The sequence below is a fragment of the Triticum aestivum genome, chromosome 5A, assembly GCF_018294505.1.
Source record: "Triticum aestivum cultivar Chinese Spring chromosome 5A, IWGSC CS RefSeq v2.1, whole genome shotgun sequence".
NCBI classification, from domain to species: Eukaryota; Viridiplantae; Streptophyta; class Magnoliopsida; order Poales; family Poaceae; genus Triticum; species Triticum aestivum.
In genome coordinates this window covers 339,711,538-339,734,113 of record NC_057806.1, presented here as the reverse complement: position 1 = coordinate 339,734,113, position 22,576 = coordinate 339,711,538, and positions in this window count along the sequence as shown.

Genomic DNA, 22,576 nt, shown 5'->3' with positions numbered 1-22,576 from the left:
TGTACGAACTTGTGATGGCAAAGAATAAAAGCGACAGACTGCATAATAAAAGTTGCTATCATAAGGGGCAATATAATGTGACATTCTTTTGCACTAAGGGGTTGAGCATACAAACAAATAAATGCATGGCAACCTCTGCTTCCCTCTGCGAAGGGCCTATCTTTTACTTTCCAGTATTTACTTTTATGCAAAGAGTCAAAGTTTTTCTCTCTATTCCTTTTTATTTTTCTCTTTTGGCAAGCATCATTTGGTGAGGAAAGATCTAGGCACATATATCCAGTTGGATATGGGTAGCATGAGTTATTATTGTTGACATCACCCTTGAGGTGAATACGTTGGGAGGCGAAATTATAAGCCCCTATCTTTCTATGTGTCCGGTTGAAACGTTTTGCTCATGTGTATGCAGTGAGTGTTAGCAATCATAGAAGACTATAGAATGGTTGAGTATATGGAGCTCTTACTTAAACTCTGTTGAATAGGTTGAATTACAATTGCTTGCTGACTGAGAACGTAGGTTGTTGAGTTTCAAGAGAATTCATTGTTTGAACCTTAACATGTGAATTGGTTGCTACTTTAACATGAGAAGTTTCATAAGAAAGAATTGTTGTTATGATGCTAGGAAAAGTGATTGAAATTATCATTGATCAAACTTGTGCACTTTGCTAGCATTCACACTTCATAAATTATTTCTTTTATCATTCACCTACTCAAGGACAAGTAGGAATTAAGCTTGTGGATAGTGATACATCTCCAATGTATCTATAATTTATGAAGTATTCATGTTGTTTTATTATCTTCTTGGATGTTTTAAAATAATTTTATAGCAACTTTATATCATTTTTTGGACTAACCTATTGACCTAGTGCCCGGTGCCAGTTGCTGTTTTTTGCTTGTTTTTTACATCGCAGAAATCAATATCAAACGGAGTCCAAACACCGTGAAACTTTTTGTGGATTTTTATGGACTAGAAGACTCCCGATGGGCCAGAGCAATACCTGGGGGTGCCCCGAGGGGGGCACAACCCAGCAGGGCGCGCCCAGGTGGGTTGTGCCCACCTCGTTGGCTTCCCGCACCCCCTCTTTACCCTATAAATTCCCAAATATTCTGAAAACCCTCGAGGTTAACCTAGATCGGAAGTTTCACCACTACAGGGCTCTATAGCCATGTAAAACCAATCTAGACTCCATTCTGGCACCCTGCCGGAGGGGGAATCATCTCCGATGGCCATCTTCATCATCCCGGCGGCCACCACGATGAGGAGGGAGTAGTCCACCCTCGGGGCCGAGGGTTTGTACCAGTAGCTATGTGTTTAATCTCCCTCTCTCATGTTCTTGAGATGTCACAATCTTGATGTATCGCGGGCTTTGTTAATATAGTCAGATCATATGGTGTTTTCCCCTTCTATCTTGTGATGAATTGAGTTTTCCCTTTGAGATTTCGTTCGAATACTTTTATGGATTTGAGAGCACTTGATATATGTCTTGCAAATGAATACTCGTGGTGACAATGGGGTATTATTTTGATTCACTTGATATATTTTTTAGCACTCAACTCTCGGATTCCCGAGGTGACATTGGGGTAATCTACGCATAGGGGTTGGTGCATGTTCTTGTCTTTGTTTCTCTGGTAGAAATCTTGGGGCACTCTTTGAAGTTCTTTGTGTTGGATTGAGTATTATGAATCTGAAATTATTTGGTGTTATTTTAGTACGAACTCTTGGATAGATCGATCGGAAATAATAGCTTCGAGGTGGTTTCGTACCCTACAAACGATTTCTTCTTATGTTCTCCACTAGGTAGGAACTTTGGAGTGATTCTTCATCGCACTTTGAGGGGTGGTTATATGACCCGATTATATTAGCATTGTTGAGAGATTGCACTAGCGAAAGTACGGACCCTAGGACTCATTTTCAAGCATTGCAATATCGTTTTTGTGCCCGTTTACTATTTGCTAACTTGCTGTTTTTATTTATTCAGATTATAAAAGTATATTTCTACCATCAATATTACACTTTTATCACCATCTCTTCACCGAACTAGTGTACCTATACAAATTACCATTGTATTTGGTGTGTTGGGGACACAAGAGACTTTTTATTATTTGGTTGTAGGGTTGTTTGAGAGAGACCATCTTCATCCGACACATCCCACGGATTGATAAACCTTATGTCATCCACTTGAGGGAAAATTGCTACTGTCCTTCAAAACTCTGCGCTTGGAGGTGCAACACGTGTGTACATGAATAAAGTTGCGTAGTAGACATCAGGACCCAACCCCGGGATTTTGGTGGAGAACACCTAATTTTTTTCACTTCCCTCATGGTCGACCCATTATTTTCTTAAGAACACTAGGTTTCGGCTTCACCCGTCTAAGGTACATACATGGTTAACATGGTCGTAGCAATCAGAGAGGTGCTCCCTTTACCCCTAGCCAAACAATGAGGAACGTAGGGGGTAAGCGCAGGAGCCAGGCAACCCAGCTTGGTAAAAAACTTAAGTAAAATTGGTGCATAGGATGGTTTGAAATGGTACGTGAAGGGTGCAAACACGACAAAGACGAATATGTGCATGAAAAGTATAGTTTGAAGGGTGCCCCAGGTAGATCTGGGTAGTACATTTAAATATGTATACTTAAAGAACCTAACGTAGTTCGGTTTATCCGAACATAGCCCGGGAGGTGCTAACTCCCAAAAAAGTAAAAATAAAAAACAAAGAAAAGGGTAGTTATTGTCACGACACCGGACTAGCAGTAGAAGCACCGAAGCCGAGCTGTGTTCCAAGGGTTTGGTTCAAGGCAATTATCCGTTGGATTGCGAAGATGATATGCTCCTCCTGCTAGCACTTCATCGATCATTAAAGGACCCTCCCATTTAGGTGTGAGCTTGTTCTTTTGCTTCCCAGGGAGACGGAGGACGAGTTCGCCTACGTTGTTTGCTTTTGCCCAAACTTTCCTGCTCTGGTAGCATCAGGCCTGCTGTTGATAGAATGTAGAGCGAGCCCGAGCTATGTCATGCTCTTCTTCCAGGGCATCCAGGTCATCCTACCAGTCCAAGTCAACTTCTTTTTCTTCGTACATGCGTACTCTAGGCATGTCATGGATGGGGTCGTATGGGAGGACTGCCTCTGCGCTGTACACCATAAAAAAGGGTGTGTATCCCATTGGTTGGTTGGAGGTGGTGCGTAGTCCCCACAATACAGAGTTGAGATCCTCTACTCAGTGGCAATCGGAATCCTTTAGGGAACGGACCATACGGGGCTTAATGCCACTCATGATTAGTCCATTGGTCAGTTCGACCTGTCCATTGGTCTGTGGATGATACACTGAAGCGTAGTCGAGCTTGATATCCATGTTAGCACACCAGTCTTTGACTTCCTGGGCAATAAAATTGGATCCATTGTCCGTGATTATGCTGTGGGGAACACCATAATGGTGTACCACGTCGGATATAAAGTTGATGACTGGTCCGAACTTTGTTGAGGCTACTAGTTTTGCCTCGATCCATTTAGTGAATTTTTCAACTACTAAGTATTTCCTTTTCTTGGTCCCCCCCTTTAAGTGGTCCGACCATGTCGAGCCCCCAGACCGCAAAAGGTCGGGTGATCGGTATTGTTCGAAGAGCCGTGGGGGGCATATTGCTTTGATTTGCAAAGTCCTGGCATCCAACATAGTGTTGGACTAGTGTATGCGCGTCCGCGCAAGCGGTGGGCCAGAAAATCCCTGCTCAGAAGGCTTTTCTTACCAAAGCCCGAGCTGGCGCGTGGTGGCCGCCCATGCCGGCGTGTATTTCAGCCAAAAGTTGTCACCCCTCCTCTTCGGATATGCATCTCTGGAGGACTCCGGCAGTGCTTTTCTTGTATAACTCACCCTCGTGGACCTTGTAGGCTTTAGAACGCTAGACTATGCGTCGTGCCTCAGTCTGATCATCGGGGAGCTCCTGCTATAGAAGATAGGCAAGGAAGGGCTTAGTCCATGGTGCGATTACTGCCATGAATTCGTGAGCCGAAGGTGTTTCTTCGAGTGTTGAGCCACCGATGGTGTCGTCGTCTGGCTTGATTTCTGGAGGGATGATTTGTTCGGGGCCATTGGCTGCTGCGTCCTTGTCCCCGTCCTGCCACACCAGGATGGCTTGAAGAGCCACTCCAAGAAGGTGTTCTTAGGGACCGGTTCATGTTTAGCGCCCATGCGAGCGAGGACATCCATAGCGTGGTTGTTGTCTCTGGAGACATGGTGAAATTATAACCCATCGAACCGGGCTGATATCTTGAGGACGACATTTCCATATGCCGCCATTGACGTGGGAGATGGCAAGGTTAGAGTCTCCCCACACCTCAAGACGTTGTATTCCCATTGACATTGCCATCCGAAGACCGTGTAGCAGGGCCTCGTATTCGACTATGTTGTTAGAATCCGTTTACATGATCTGTGGGACATACCGAATCTTGTTGCCTATGGGAGATGTAAGTATCACCCCAGCCCCCAGTCCGGCTAGCATTTTGGAGCCGTCAAAGTACATTGTCGAATGTGAATATGTACTATATTCCCGGGGGAGCTCGGCTTTTGTCCATTCGGTCAGGAAATTGGCCAACACCTGAGATTTAATAGCTCGGCGCGGTTTGTACACAATTTCGAAGGGAAGGAGCTTTATGGCCCATTTGGCGATGCGGCCAGTGGTGTCCCTGTTGTTAATGATGTCATTCAAGGGTACCTCGGATGCCACTATTACCGAACACTCTTGAAAGTAGTGTCAGAGCTTTCGGGATGCCATAAAAACTGTGTAGGCTATCTTCTGATAGTGTGGATACCGAGATTTGCACGGGGTAAGCACTTCTGATACATAGTAGACTGACTTCTTGATATGTCCATTTTGCATCGTGTTTTCCTACTATTATTTGTAGTGTTTTTATTCATTATAACACTTTATGGAGTAATTCTAATGCCTTTTCTCTCATAATATGCAAGGTTTACACAAAGAGGGAGAATACCGGCAGGTGGAATTCTGGACCTAAAAAGCAATGCCAGAGATACCTATTCTGCACATCTCCAAATGAGCTGAAATTTTACGGAGAATTATTTTGGAATATATAATAAATATTGGAAATACCAGAGGGGGCCACCCAGGTGCCCACTAGGCACCAGGGCAGGCCACCCGCTCCAGGCGCGCCTTGGTGGGTAGTGGGGGCCCTGGCCCACCTCCGATGCCCATCTTCTAGTACATAATGTATTTCGACCTAGAAAAAATAAGGAGAGGACTTTCAGAATGGAGCGCCGCCGTCTCAAGGCGGAACTTGGGCGGGAGCACTTTTGCCCTCTGGCAGAGCAATTCTGCCGGGGGAACTTCCCTCCGGGAGGGGGAAATCGAAGCTATCGTCATCACCAACAACCATCTCATCTTTGGGAGGCTAATATTCAACAACATCTTCAACAGTGCCATCTCATCTCAAAACCCTAGTTCATCTCTTGTGTTCATTCTTTGTACCGGAACCTCAGATTGGTACCTGTGGGTGACTAGTAGTGTTGATTACATCTTGTAGTTAATGCTAGACGATTTATTTGGTGGAAGATTATATGTTCAGATCCATTATGCTATTTAATATCACTCTGATCTTAAGCATGAATATTATTTGTGAGTAGTTTCCCTTGTTCTTGAGGCCACAGGAGAAGTCATGTTGCAAGTAATAATGTGAATTTGATATTTGTTCGATATTTTGATGATATGCATGTTGTGATTCCCTTGGTGGTGTTATGTGAACATAAACTACATGACACTTCACCATCTTTGGGCCTAAGGGAATGCATTGTGGAGTATTTATTACATGATCGGTTGCTAGAGCGACAGAAGCTTAAACCCTAGTTTATGCGCTATTTTGTAAGAGGCTGATTTGGATCCACGTGTTTAATGCTATGGTTATATTTTATCTTAATTCTTCTTTCGTAGTTGAGGATTCTTGCGAGGGGGATTATTCATAAGTTGGAGGCTCGTTCAAGTAAGAACAACACCCAAGCATCGGTCCACCCACATATCAAATTATCAAAGTAGCGAACGCAAATCAAACCAACATGATGAAAGTGACTAGATGAAATTCCCGTGTGTCCTCGAGAATGATTTACTTGCTATAAGAGATTGTTTTGGCCTGTCCTTTGCTACAAAATGGATTGGGCTACCTTGTTGCACCTATTGTTACTATTTCTACTTGTCAAATTGTGTTTTTATCAAACTACCTTTTACCGACAATTTCAGTGCTTGTAGAAATTACCTTGCTGAAAACCGCTTGCCATTTCCTTTTGCTCCTCGTTGGGTTCGAAACTCTTACTTGTTTAAAGGACTACAATTGGTCCCCTATACTTGTGGGTCATCAAAACTCTTTTCTGGAACCATTGTCAGTGAGTGAAGCGCTCTTGGTAAGGAAAAATTTATATAATGTGCTGAAATTTACGGTTACTTGTTACTATGGAAAAAAATCCTTTGAGGGGTTTGTTCAGGGTATCTTCACCTCGACCAGAAACACTAAGAGTTTCCCCTCAACCTACTGCACCTACTGAAAATATTGGTTATGATAGAGAAACTGCTAGCTAATCCTTATGTAAGAGATGGAACACTACATCCTCATATGCACCTAATCTATATGGATGGAGTTTGTGGCTTGTTTAAGCTTGCAGGTTTACCCGGAGATGAATTCAAGAAGAAGGTTTCCATTTATCTTTGGTGGAAAAAGCATTGACATGGTATAGGCTATGTGATGATATTGGAGCTTGGGATTGGAATCGATTGAAATGGGCATGTCACCAAAAGTTTCATCATATGTATCTAGTTCATCATGATTGGAATTATATATATATAAATTGGCCTCGTGATGGAGAAGTATCGCTCTAGCTTGGGGGAGGCTTAAATCAATGTTATATTCATGCCCCAATCATGAGCTCTCAAGAGAAATTATTATACAGAATTTTATGACCGGCTTTCTCGTAATGATCAATCCATGCTCGATACTTCTTGTACTGGTTCTTTTATGAAGAAGACTATCGAATTCAGGTGGGATCTTTTGGAAAGAATTGAACGCAAATCTGAAGACTCGGAACTCGACAAAGGTAAAGAGTTAGATATTAAGCCTGAGTTTGATTGTGTTAAATCTTTTATGAATATCGTTGCTTTTCAAAAGTTTAGCATTAAAAATGGACTTGACTCTGAGATAGTAGCCTCTTTTTGTGAATCATTTGCTAGTCATGTTGACCTCCCTAAGGAGAAGTGGTTTAAATATCATCCCCCTATTAAGTAAAAGATTGAGGAGCCAATTACAGTTAAGGATGAAACTATCATTTACAGTGTTTATCCAGTTGTGTCTATTGCTTATACTAAAAAAAACACCTTTCCCTGTTAGGATAAAGGAACATGCTAAAGTCTCTACCATGGTTAATGATGTGGCTTGAAACTGTGTCGGTATTTCCCCAAAGAGGAAGGGATCATGTGGTACAGCTACGGTAGGTATTTCCTTTAGTTACGAAACCAAGGTATCAATCCAGTAGAAGAACCAAGCAACACTATGTAAACGGTACCTACACACAAAGAACAAATCCTCACAACCCAACGCGTAAGAGGGGTTGTCAATCCCTTCTCAGTAAAAAGATAGATAGGTTTGTATAATTTTGGATAAATAGATCTTGCAAAAACACAAAATAAAATAAATAAAGAAAAAGTGCAGCAAGGTATTTTTGGGTTTTTAGAATTATAGATCTGAAAACAAACGCGAATAAAATTAGATCTGAAAGCAATATGATAAAAGATAGACCCGAGGGCTGTAGATTTCACTAGTGGCTTCTCTCGACAAAATAGCATATGGTGGGTAAACAAATTACTGTTGGGCAATTGATAGAAGATCGAATAATTATGACGATTTACAAGGCAATGATCAATATATAGGCATCACATCCAAGATTAGTAGACCGACTCCTGCCTGCATCTACTACTATTACTCAACACATCGACCGCTATCCAGCATGTATCTGAACGAAATATGCCCTAGAGGCAATAATAAAGTTGTTATTTTATATTTCCTTATTCATTATAAAGGTTTATTATTCATGCTAGAATTGTATTGGTCAAAAACTTAAATACATGTGTGAATATATAAACAAATACCGTGTCCCTAGTAAGCCTCTACTAGACTAGCTCGTTGATCAAAGATGGTTAAGGTTTCCTAACCATAGACATGTGTTGTCATTTGATAACGGTATCACATCATTAGGAGAATAATGTGATGGACACGACCCATCCGTTAGCTTAGCATATTGATCGTTCGGTTTATTGCTATTGCTTTCTTGATGACAAATACATATTCCTTCGACTATGAGATTATGCAACTCCCGGATGCCGGAAGAATACCTTGTGTGCTATCAAACGTCACAACGTAACTGGGTGATCATAAAGATGCTCTATAGGTATCTCCGAAGGTGTTTGTTGAGTTGGCATAGATCGAGATTAGGATTTGTCACTCCAAGTATTAGAGAGGTATCTCTGGGCCCTCCCGGTAATAGACATCATAAGAAGCCTTGCAAGAAAAGTGACTAGGGAGTTAGTTGCAAGATGATGTATTACAGAATGAGAAAAGGGACTTGCCGGTAACGAGATTCAACTAGGTACGAAGATACCGACGATTGAATCTCGGGAAAGTAACATATCGATGGACAAAGGGAATTACGTATGTTGTCACAAGGTTCGACCAATAAAGATCTTCATAGAATAAGTAGGAGCCAATATGGGCATCCAGGTTCCGCTATTGGTTATTGATCGGAGAAGTGTCTCGGTCATGTCTACATAGTTCTCGAACCCATAGGGTCCGCACGCTTAACATTCATTGATGATATAGTGTTATATGAGTAATATGATTTGGTAACCGAATGTTGTTCGGAGTCCCGGATTAGATCACGGACATGACGAGGAGCTCCGGAATGGTCCGAAGGTAAATATTGATATATAGGACGATGGTATTCAAACATCGGAAGTGTTTCGGAGTGTGCCCGGTAGTCATCGGAATACCGGCGGGGGTACCGGACACCCCCGGGAGGGTAATGGGCTTATTGGGCCATTAGAGGGGAGCACACCAGCTCACTAGGGGTTGGCGCACCCCCTATGGCAGCCTGCCAAGTGGGAGAAAGAAAAGAGGGGATTCAGCCTCCCCCTTCCTTCCCTCTCCCCCTTTCCCTTTTCCCCTCCGGCAAATATGGAAGGGGGCGGCCAAGGGCAGGAGCCCAAGTATGATTAGACCCTACTTGGGGCGCCCCTTGGCCTCTCCCCTCTCCCCCACCTATCTATATGTGGGAGGGGGTGCCACACATAACCACGACAATTGCTTAGCCGTGTGCAGCGCCCCCCTCCACCGTTTACACCCTCGGTCATATTTTTGTAGTGCTTAGGCGAAGCCCTGCGAAGATAACTTCACCATCACCACGTCGTCATGTTTCCGGAACTCATCCACTACTTCAACATCTTGCTAGATCAATAAGGCGAGGACGTCACCGAGCTGAACGTGTGCTGAACGCGGAGGTGTCGTACGTTCGGTACTCGATCGGTTGGAGCACAAAGAAGTTTGACTACATCAAGCGCGTTGACAAATGCTTCCACTTACGGTCTATGAGGGTACGTAGACACACTCTCCCTTCTCGTTGCTATGCATCTCCTTCATAGATCTTACGTGTGCGTAGAATTTTTTTTGTTTTCCATGCGACATTTCCCAACAGCATCTAGTGTATTAAATTCATGGAGAAACGGAGTAATGCAATAAGAACGATGACATGATGTAGACAAGATCTATTCATGTAGGAATAGACCCCATCTTGGTATCCTTAATAGCAATGATACATGCATGCCTCACTGCCCCTTCTGTCACTGGGAGAGGACACCACAAGATCGAACCCATCATCACCTCTTCCCATGGCAAGAAAAATTGATCTAGTTGGCATAACTAAACCAAAGATTTGAAGAAGAAATATGAGGTTATAAATAATCATGCATATAAGAGATCAAAGAAGACTCAACTAATATTCATGGATATAGATCTGATCATAAACTCAAAGTTTGTCAGATCCCAACAAACACACCACAAAAAGAGTTACATCAAATAGATCTCCAAGAGACCATTGTATTGAGAATCAAAAAGAGAGAAGAAAAACATCTAGCTATTGCCTATGGACCCTTAGGTATGTGGTGGACTACTCACGCATCATCGGAGAGGCACCAATGAGGATGATGAACCCCTCCGTGATGGTGTTAGATTGGATCTTGTGGTTCTGGAACTTGCGGCGGCTGGAATTATGTTTCATCGACCCCCTAGGGTTTTTGAAATATTTGGGAAGTTATAGGGTGAAGAGGCAGTGCAGGAGACCTCTGTGGGGTCCACAACCCACTTGGGCGCGCCTGGGCCTCCTGGCGCCCAGGTGTCTTGTGGTCCCCATGGGGATCCCCTCTAGTGCTTTTTTTGCCCCCCTAGGTGTCTTCTGGTCCAAAAAAATCTCCAAAAAGTTTTGCTGCGTTTGAAATTGATAACCCACAGGTATAGGCGATCGTTTGTAGCCTTCTTCGATAAATAAGAGTGTCGAACCCAATGAGGAGCTGAAGGTAGAACAAATATTCCCTCAAGTTCTATCGACCACTGATACAACTCTACGCACCCTTGACTTTTGCTTCACCTAAAACAAGTATGAAACTATTTTGCGAGAATAAAACTACAGATAAATTGCAAGGTAATAAAAGTGGATAGCTTTTGTCAACAAGAAAGTCATTTGTCCCTAGGCAATTGATAACAAGTACCGATAATCATTCTTGTAATTTTATATGAGGGAGAGGCATGAGCTAACATACTTTCTCTACTTGGATCATATGCACCTATGATTGAACCCCTAGCAAGCATCCTCAACTACTAAAGATCATTAAGGTCGTGAAACCCAACCATAGCATTAAGTATCAAGTCCTCTTTACTCCCATACGCCATAACCCACTTATCCGCGTTTAGGCTGTTGTCACCCCCGCAACACTGACAATAAGCAAACCATGAATATATTGCAGCACCCTACAACGGGGGGACCCTCAAGTTTGCGCGATACGGAGGGCGCCGTAGGACAGCACCATAAATAAAATAGAGAAAAATCCTTATTTGACACTATTTTAAAATGTGGTTCCTTATTTGACCCTGAAGAACATTTTCTTCCCTATTTGACATGTAGTCTAAATTTCTTTCCTTACGTGACATCGCCGTCAGTTTTGTCACACTGTTACATCAAAAAAAATTGGATGGACCAAAATACCCTTGTGCTTGTGCTAGTCGCTTGACTACATAGGAACCTGGCAAGTTAAAGACCCCATGTATACGCACTCAGCTGCTAATTACAAGGCCCACTTGTGATTTTTTTAGGTAACGTTGACTGGGCCAAAAGAAGCAAACTAGAAAAGGAATCCCTAATAACTTCCCTGGTTGGCTGATCACGTAATCCCATGATTTATCCATCCACTGTTGGATTTATCCACTGTTCCACCTTCTTATGTAACCTTTTCATCAAAGTAGAAAACTTTCCCTCAAAAAAATCAAAGTAGAAAACTAAGATGCGATCATTGGTATGAACATGAGGCACATCCACGTGTGATGCACAGTCAGTCGTCATCCGATCCAACACCAGTACGAGACCCTTCCTCTTGGTAAGTTCACAACATCCATCCTTTCATCAACGCCCACACCCATCCATCACTCGCATCTCGCGAAGGCGTTCGGTGGCGTCGGAGTCCTTGGAGCACACTATATCCAACCACCATCCGCTCAAATTATGGGGTCTCAATTGGTCATTTAACATGACCAAATATGTAACATAACTGTAGATATTGTCATGTACAGATTTTTCGTCACCTTATGCACCAGGGGTAAAAAGGTCTTTTCATGTCTGTCTTTAACACCGTTAGTGAACAAAATGCACTAGAGTGTCATATTGGGAAAGAAATTTAGAGCAGATGTCAAATAGGGAAGAAAACTTTCTTCAGGGCCAAATAGGGAACCACATTTTAAGGTAGTGTCAAATAAGGAATTCTCTCAATAAAATATACAGTCATAGCAACCAAGATCACGATTAACCCACAGGACAAAACGGATCTACTCAAACATCATAGGATAACCATAGATCATTGGGAAATAATATATGGAGTTGAGCACCATATTTAAGAAGAGATTACAATGGGGGAGAAGAGGTGTTACACCACCGCATAGGGGGGAGAAATTTGATGTTGACGGTAGCAAGATTGTTAATGTAGATCGCCGTCACGATCCTTGCCCCGACGGCGTTTGATACGTCTCCAACGTATCTATAATTTTTGATTGCTCCATGCTATATTATCTACTATTTTGGACATTATTGTGCTTTATTATCCACTTTTATATTATTTTTGGGACTAACCTATTAACCGGAGGCCCAGCCCAGAATTGCTGTTTTTTGCCTATTTTAGGGTTTCGAAGAAAAGGAATATCAAACGGAGTCCAAACGGAATGAAACCTTCGAGAACGTTACTTTCTCAACGAATAAGACCAGGGAGACTTGGACCCTATGTCAAGAAATAAAATAGAAGGGCACGAGGTAGGGCGGTGCGCCCACCCCCACCAGGTGCGCCCTCCACCCTCGTGGGCCCCCTGTTGCTCCACCGACGTACTCCTTCCTCCTATATATATCCACGTACACCCAAATGATCAGATACGGAGCCAAAACCCTAATTCCACCGTCGTAACTTTCTGTATCCACGAGATCCCATCTTGGGGCCTGTTCCGGAGCTCCGCCGGAGGGGGCATCGATCATGGAGGGCTTCTACATCAACACCATAGCTCCTCCGATGAAGTGTGAGTAGTTCACCTCAGACCTACGGGCCCATAGTTAGTAGCTAGATGGCTTCTTCTCTCTTTTTGGATCTCAATACAATGTTCTCCCCCTCTCTTGTGGAGATCTATTCGATGTAATCTTCTTTTTGCGGTGTGTTTGTTGAGACCGATGAATTGTGGGTTTATGATCAAGTCTATCTATGAATAATATTTGAATCTTCTCTGAATTCTTTTATGTATGATTGGTTATCTTTGCAAGTCTCTTCGAATTATTAGTTTGGTTTGGCCTACTAGATTGATCTTTCTAGCAATGGGAGAAGTGCTTAGCTTTGGGTTCAATCTTGCGGTGTCCTTTCCCGGTGACAGTAAGGGCAGCAAGGCACGTATTGTATTATTGCCATCGAGGATAACAAGATGGGGTTTTCTTCATATTGCATGGGTCTATCCCTCTACATCATGTCATCTTGCTTAAGGCGTTACTCTGTTTTTAACTTAATACTCTAGATGCATGCTGGATAGCGGTCGATGAGTGGAGTAATAGTAGTAGATGCAGGCAGGAGTCGGTCTACTTGTCTCAGACGTGATGCCTATATACATGATCATACCTAGATATTCTCATAATTATGCTCAATTCTGTCAATTTCTCAATAGTAACTTGTTCACCCACCGTAGAATACTTACGCTCTCGAGAGAAGCCACTAGTGAAACCTATGGCCCCGGGGTCTATCTTTATCATATTAATCTCCTACTACTTAGTTATTTGCTTTGCCATTTACTTTACCGTTATTTTACTTTGCATCTTTATCATAAAAATACCAAAAATATTATCTTATCACATCTATCAGATCTCACTCTCGTAAGTGGCCTTATAAGGATTGACAACCCCTATTTGCGTTGGTTGCGAGGATTTATTTGTTTTGTGCAGGTACGAGGGACTCGCGCGTAGCCTCCTACTGGATTGATACCTTGGTTCTCAAAAACTGAGAGAAATACTTACGCTACTTTGCTGCATCATCCCTTCCTCTTCGGGGAAAACCAACGCATAGCTCAAGAGGTAGCAAGAAGGATTTCTGGCGCCGTTGCCGGGGAGGTCTATGCAAAAGTCAACATACCAAGTACCCATCGCATACCCTTATCTCCCGCATTACATTATTTGCCATTTGCCTCTCATTTTCCTCTCCCCCACTTCACCCTTACCGTTTTATTTGCCCTCTCTCTCTCTATTTGCCTCTTTTTGCCCGCTTGCTTTTTGTTTGCTTGTGTGTTAGTTTGCTTGCTTGTCACGATGGCTCAAGATAAAACTAAATTGTGTGACTTCACCAATACCAACAACAATGATTTTATTCGCACTCCGATTGCTCCTCTTACCTATGTTGAATCTTGTGAAACTAATACTGCCTTACTGAATCTTGTCATGAAAGATCCGTTCTCCGGCCTTCCTAGTGAAGATGCTGCTACTCATCTAAATAGCTTAGTTGATTTGTGTGAAATGCAAAAGAAGAAAGATGTGGATAATGATTTTGTTAAATTGAAGCTATTTCCTTTTTCACTTAGAGATCGTGCTAAAGCTTGGTTTTCGTCTTTGCCTAAAAATAGTATTGATTCATGGAACAACTCCAAAGATGCTCTTATCTCTAAGTATTTTCCTCCCGCTAAGATCATCTCTCTTAGAAACGATATTATGAATTTAAAGCAACTTAATCATGAACATGTTGCACAAGCTTGGGAGAGAATGAAATTAAGGACACGTAATTGCCCTACTCATGGTTTAAATTTGTGGATGATTGTTCAAAAATTTTATGCCGGATTGAATTTTGCTTCTAGAAATCTTTTAGATTCGGCCGCGGGAGGCATTTTTATGGAAATCACTTTAGGAGAAGCTACTAAACTCCTAGATAATATTATGGTTAATTATTCTCAATGGCATACTGAAAGATCTACTAATAAAAAGGTGCATGCGATAGAAGAAATTAATGTTTTGAGTGGAAAGATGGATGAACTTATGAAATTATTTGCTAATAAGAGTGTTTATTCTGATCCTAATGATATGCCCTTGTCTAATTTAATTGAGAATAATAATGAATCTATGGATGTGAATTTTGTTGGTAGGAATTTTTTTGGTAACAACGCGTATAGAGGAAATTTCAATCCTAGGCCTTAGCCTAGTAATCCGTCTAATAATTGTGGTAATTCCTACAACAATTCTTATGGAAATTATAATAAGATGCCCTCTGATTTTGAATCTAATATTAAAGAATTTATTACCCCGCAAAAGAATTTTAATGCTATGATTGGAGAAAAATTGCTTAAGATTGATGATTTGGCTAGGAACGTTGATAGAATTGCTCTTCATGTTGATTCTTTAAAACATAGATCTATTCCACCTAAGCATGATATCAATGAGTCTCTCAAATCCATGAGAATTTCCATTGACGAGTGCAAAGAAAGAACCGCTAGGATGCGTGCTAAGAAAGATGCCTTTATAAGAGCGTGTTCTTCTAGTTCCTATGAAAATAAAGATGAAGATCTAAAAGTTATTGATGTGTCCCCTGTTAAATCTTTGTTTTGCAATATGAATCTTGATAATGATGGGACTGAATATGATCCACCTTTATCTAGAAGGCGTTCCAAGAATACGGAATTTGTTGATCTTGATGCTAAAATTGATAAAAGTGGGATTGAAGAAATTAAAACCCTAGATGTTGCTAAACCCACTATTATGGATTTCAAGGAATTTAACTATGAAAATTTCTCTTTGATTTATTGTATTTCCTTGTTGCAATCTGTGCTAAATTCTCCTCACGCTTATAGTCAAAATAAAGCGTTTACTAAACATATCGTTGATGCCTTGATGAAATCTTATGAAGAAAAACTTGAATTGGAAGTTTCTATCCCTAGAAAACTTTATGATGAGTGGGAACCAACTATTAAAATTAAAATTAAAGATCATTAATGCTATGCTTTATGTGATTTGGGTGCTAGTGTTTCCACGATTCCAAAGACTTTGTGTGATTTGTTAGGTTTCCGTGATTTTGATGATTGCTCTCTAAACTTGCACCTTGCGGATTCCACTATTAAGAAACCTATGGGAAGAATTAATGATGTTATTATTGTTGCAAATAGTAATTATGTGCCCGTAGATTTTATTGTTCTTGACATAGATTGCAATCCTTCATCTCCTATTATTCTTGGTAGACCTTTCCTTAGAACGATTGGTGCAATTATTGATATGAAGGAAGGAAATATTAGATTCCAATTTCCATTAAGGAAAGGCATGGAACACTTTCCTAGAAAAAAAATTAAATTACCTTATGAATCTATTATGAGACACACTTATGGATTGCCTACCAAAGATGGCAATACCTAGATCTATTCTTGCTTGTTATGCCTAGCTAGGGGGCGTTAAACGATAGCGTTTGTTGGGAGGCAACTCAATTTTATTTTTATTCCTTGCTTTTTACTCCTGTTTAGTAATAAATAATATATCTAGCCTATGTTTTGGTTCTGTTTTTTGTGTTTAATTAGTGTTTGTGCCAAGTAGAACCGTTGGGAAGACTTGGGGAAAGTCTTGTTGAACTTGCTGTAAAAAACAGAAACTTTAGCGCTAACGATAACTGCTGTCATTTTTATTTGGTGAGTTCTATTTAGTTAATTCTTTTTGAAGATGCTTAATAGATAAATTCCTCACGTCCAGAAATTTATTTTAGAATTTTTGGGGTTCCAGATCTTGTGCTAGCTACATATTACTACAGACTGTTCTGTTTTTGACAGATTCTATTTTCGTGTGTTGTTTGCTTATTTTGATGAATCTATGGCTAGTAAAATAGTTTATAAACCATAGAGAAGTTGAAATACAGTAGGTATAACACCAATATAAATAAAGAATGAGTTAATTACAGTACCTTGAAGTGATCTTTTGTTTTCTTTCGCTAACGGAGCTCACGAGATTTTCTACTTTAAGTTTTGTGTTGTGAAGTTTTCAAGTTTTGGGTAAAGATTTGATGGATTATGGAACAAGGAGTGGCAAGAGCCTAAGCTTGGGGATGCCCATGACACCCCCAAGATAATCTAAGGACACCTAAAAGCCAAATCTTTGGGATGCCCCGGAACGCATCGCCTCTTTCGTCTACTTCTATCGGTAACTTTACTTGGAGCTATATTTTTATTCGCCACATGATATGTGTTTTTCTTGGAGCGTCTTGTATGATTTGAGTCTTTGCTTGTTAGTTTACCAAAATCATCCTTGCTATACACACCTTTTGAGAGAGCCATACATGATTTAGAATTTGTTAGAATACTCTATGTGCTTCGCTTATATCTTTTGAGTTATATAATTTTGCTCTGGTACTTCACTTATATATTTTAGAGCACGGTGGTGGATTTGTTTTATAGAAACTATTGATCTCTCATGCTTCACTTAGATTATTTTGAGAGTCTTAATAGCATGGTAATTTTCTTAAAATCCTAATATGCTAGGTATTCAAAGTTAGTAAAATTTTCTTAAGAGTGTTTTGAATACTAAGAGAAGTTTGATGCTTGATGATTGTTTTGAGATATGGAGGTAATAATATCAAAGTCGTGATATTTGAGTAGTTGTGAAATTTATAAATACTTGTGTTGAAGTTTGCAAGTCCCGTAGCATGCACGTATGGTAACGGTTGTGTAACAAACTTGAAGCATGATGTGTTCCTTTGATTGTCTTCCTTATGAGTGGCGGTTGGGGACGAGCGATGGTCTTTTCCTACCAATCTATCCCCCTAGGAGCATGCGCGTAGTGCTTGGTTTTGATGACTTGTAGATTTTTGCAATAAGTATGTGAGTTCTTTATGACTAATGTTGAGTCCATGGATTATATGCACTCTCACCCTTCCACCATTGCTAGCCTCTTCGGTACCATGCATTGCCCTTTCTCACATTGAGAGTTGGCGCAAACTTCGCCGGTGCATCCAAACCCCGTGATATGATACGCTCTTTCACACATAAACCTCCTTATATCTTCCTCAAAACAGCCACCATACCTACCTATTATGGCATTTCCATAGCCATTCCGAGATATATTGTCATGCAACTTTCCATCATTCCGTTCATCATGACACATTCATCATTGTCATATTGCTTAGCATGATCATGTAGTTGACATAGTATTTGTGGCAAAGCCACCATTCATAATTCTTTCATACTTGTCACTCTTGGTCCATTGCATACCCCGGTACACCGCCGGAGGCATTCATATAGAGTCATCTTTTGTTCTAGTATCGAGTTGTAATCATTGAGTTGTAAATAAATAGAAGTGTGATGATCATCATTTTCTAGAGCATTGTCCCAAGTAAGGAATAAATAAATAAAAAAGAGAAAGGCCATAAAAAAAAGAAAAGGCCCAAAAAAAGATAAAGGCCATAAAAAAGAAAAGGCCCAAAAAATGAGAGAAAAAGAGAGAAGGGACAATGTTACTATCCTTTGCCACACTTGTTCTTCAAAGTAGCACCATAATCTTCATGTTAGAGAGTCTCTTGTTTTGTCACTTTCATATACTAGTGGGAATTTTTCATTATAGAACTTGGCTTGTATATTCCAACAATGGGCCTCCTCAAGTGCCCTAGGTCTTCGTGAGCAAGCAAGTTGGATGCACACCCACTTAGTTCCTTTTGTTGAGCTTTGATACATTTATAGCTCTAGTGCATCTGTTGCATGGCAATCCCTACTCCTTGCATTAACATCAATCGGTGGGCATCTCCATAGCCCATTGATTAGCCTCATTGATGTGAGACTTTATCCTCTTTTGTCTTCTCCACATAACCCCCCTCATTATATTCTATTCCACCCATAGTGCTATGTCCATGGCTCGCGCTCATATATTGCGTGAAAGTTTATAGGTTTGAGATCACTAAAGTATGAAACAATTCCTTGGCTTGTCATCGGGGTCGTGCATGATGAGAGCATTCTTGTGTGACGAATATGAAACATGACTAAACTATATGATTTTGTAGGGATGAACTTTCTTTGGCCATGTTATTTTGAGAAGACATAATTGCTTAGTTAGTATGCTTGAAGTATTATTATTTTTATGTCAATATGAACTTTTGTCTTGAATCTTTTGGATCTGAATATTCATACCACAATTAAGAAGAATTACATTAAAATTATGCCAAGTAGCACTCCGCATCAAAAATTCTGTTTTTATCATTTACCTACTCAAGGACGAGCAGGAATTAAGCTTGGGGATGCTTGATACGTCTCCAACGTATCTATAATTTTTGATTGCTCCATGCTATATTATCTACTGTTTTGGACATTATTGTGCTTTATTATCCACTTTTATATTATTTTTGGGACTAACCTATTAACCGAAGGCCTAGCCCAGAATTGCTATTTTTTTGCCTGTTTTTGGGTTTCGAAGAAAAGGAATATCAGACGGAGTCCAAACGGAATGAAACCTTCGGGAACGTGATTTTCTCAACGAATAAGACCAGGGAGACTTGGACCCTACATCAAGAAATAAAACAGGAGGGCACGAGGTAGGGGGGCGCGCCCACCCCCACCAGGCGCGCCCTCCACCCTCGTGGGCCCCCTGTTGCTCCACCGACGTACTCCTTCCTCCTATATATATCCATGTACCCCCAAACGATCAGATACAGAGCCAAAACCCTAATTCCACCGCCGTAACTTTCTGTATCCACGAGATCCCATCTTGGGGCCTGTTCCAGAGCTCCGCCGGAGGGGGCATCGATCATGGAGGGCTTCTACATCAACACCATAGCCCCTCCGATGAAGTGTGAGTAGTTCACCTCAGACCTACGGGTCCATAGTTAGTAGCTAGATGGCTTCTTCTCTCTTTTTGGATCTCAATACAATGTTCTCCCCCTCTCTTGTGGAGATCTATTCGATGTAATCTTCTTTTTGCGGTGTGTTTGTTGAGACCGATGAATTGTGGGTTTATGATCAAGTCTATCTATGAATAATATTTGAATCTTCTCTGAATTCTTTTATGTATGATTGGTTATCTTTGCAAGTCTCTTTGAATTATCAGTTTGGTTTGGCCTACTAGATTGATCTTTCTTGCAATGGGAGAAGTGCTTAGCTTTGGGTTCAATCTTGCGGTGTCCTTTCCTGGTGACAGTAAGGGAAGCAAGGCACGTATTGTATTGTTTCCATCGAGGATAACAAGATGGGGTTTTCTTCATATTGCATGAGTCTATCCCTCTACATCATGTCATCTTGCTTAAGGTGTTACTCTGTTTTTAACTTAATACTCTAGATGCATGCTGGATAGCGGTCGATGAGTGGAGTAATAGTAGTAGATGCAGGCAGGAGTCGGTCTACATGTCTCGGACGTGATGCCTATATACATGATCATACCTAGATATTCTCATAATTATGCTCAATTCTGTCAATTGCTCAACAGTAATTTGTTCACTCACCGTAGAATACTTATGCTCTTGAGAGAAGCCTCTAGTGAAACCTATGGCCCCCGGGTCTATCTTTATCATATTAATCTCCTACTACTTAGTTATTTCCTTTGCCATTTACTTTGTCTTTATTTTACTTTGCATCTTTATCATAAAAATACCAAAAATATGATCTTATCATATCTATCAGATCTCACTCTCGTAAGTGGCCTTATAGGGATTGACAACCCCTATTTGCGTTGGTTGCGAGGATTTATTTGTTTTGTGCAGGTACGAGGGACTCGCGCGTAGCCTCCTACTAGATTGATACCTTGGTTCTCAAAAACTAAGGGAAATACTTACGCTACTTTGCTGCATTATCCCTTCCTCTTCGGGGAAAACCAACGCAGTGCTCAAGAGGTAGCAGCGTTCCAGCGCCACTGGGAGAGAGGGGGAGAGAGCCCCCTCCTTCTTCTTCCTTGGCATCCCCCCTAGATGGGAGGAGAGCTCCCCCTCTGGTCCATGGCCTCCATGGCGATGTAGGGGCGGGAGCCCCTCCGAGATAGGATCTCCCTCTCCGTTATCTTCTTTTTCGCGTTCCCCGGATCTAGCCGAAAACCGTTTCTTATATTCTGAGAGACCCGTAACTCCGAATGCGTTGAGATTTTAACATGATTTTTTTCCAGATATAAGCTTCCTTGCACCCGAAGTAGAGCTCCAACAAACGTACGAGGTGAGCACAACCCACCACCACGAGCCAGGCTCCTTTGGTGCGCCCTGGTGTCTGGTGGGCTGTGTGGGCCTTCGTTTGCAGTAATTCCAACTCCCAAAAATCACATATATTCCAAAATAATTCTCCGTAAAATTTTATTGCATTTGGACTTCGTTTGATATGGATTTTCCGCGATACAAAAAACATGCAGAAAATAGGAACTCGCACTGGGCACTGGATCAATAGGTTAGTCCAATAAATCATATAAAAAGGTGCCAAAAATATGTGAAAGTGGTATAATATTGGCATGAAACAATCAAAAATTATAGATACGACAGAGACGTATCATGACTCCATTTGGTACTGATATTCTGTGAAGTAAAAAACTAGCAAAAAACAACAACTAGCACTGGGCATTATGTCAATAGGTTAGTCCCAAAAAATGATATAAAGTTGCTATAAAATGATTGTAAAACATCCCAGAATGATAATATAATAGCTTGGAACAATCAAAAAATATAGATACGCTGGAGACGTATCAGCATCCCCAAGCTTAATTCATACTCGTCCTTGAGTAGGTAAATGCAAAAACAGAATTTTTGATGTGGAATGCTGCCTAACATGTTCATCACATATTATTTTCTTTTGTAGCATGGACATCTGGACTTTTAGATGATTCAAAGCAATAGTCTAGTTTTGACATGAAGACTTCAATACTCAAGCATATCAATAAGCAACCATGTCTTTCAAAATATCAACATAAATAAAGTTATCCCTAGCCCATCATGCTCAATCATTGATCCATTCATGAAACACACTCGAATATTAGCTACATCCAATGCTCAAGTATGATCATAGTGCTTCCTAGTTGGTGCTTTATTAGAGAAGATGGAGACTCAAATAGAAATAAAAATTGCATAAAGTAAATAGATAGGCCCTTCGTACAGGGAAGTAGAGATTTGTAGAGGTGCCAGAGCTCAAAGCAAAAAATTGAGAGATAATTTTTTTGAGAGGCATGCTTTTCCCATCAACGAAAACGACCGAATAATTCCCAACACTTTCCATGCTAGATATATCATAGGCGGTTCCCCAAACATAAAATAAATTTGATTACTTTTTCCACCATTCTTTCACAATCCATGGCTAGCCGTATCCACGGGTGCCTTCCATACCAACACTTTCCAGGGAATTTATTATTTGACAACATAAAGTAAATTTCTTTTTCATTTCTGGAATGGGCATCCCTATTACCGACGTACTCTCATGCAATAACAAGTGAATAAACACTCATCTTGAGAACAACACATCTAGCATGGAAATTATTGGCCACCCCCTACCGCTTCCTGAGCGGTACAGCCACACAAAAAGGAAATTCATTTTGAAAATTAGAGATGACACATACAAATTTACTTAGAACGGCACAAAAATACCGCATATAGGGAGGTATGGTGGACTCATATGGCAAAACTGGGTTTAAGGATTTTGGATGCACAAGTAGTATTTCTACTTTGTATAAGTGGAGGCTAGCAAAAAGATTGAGAAGCAACCAACCAAGAAACAAAAATTCACATAAACGAGCATTACGCATAACTAACACCAAATAATGCACCATAAGTAGGATGTAATTTCATTGCATAA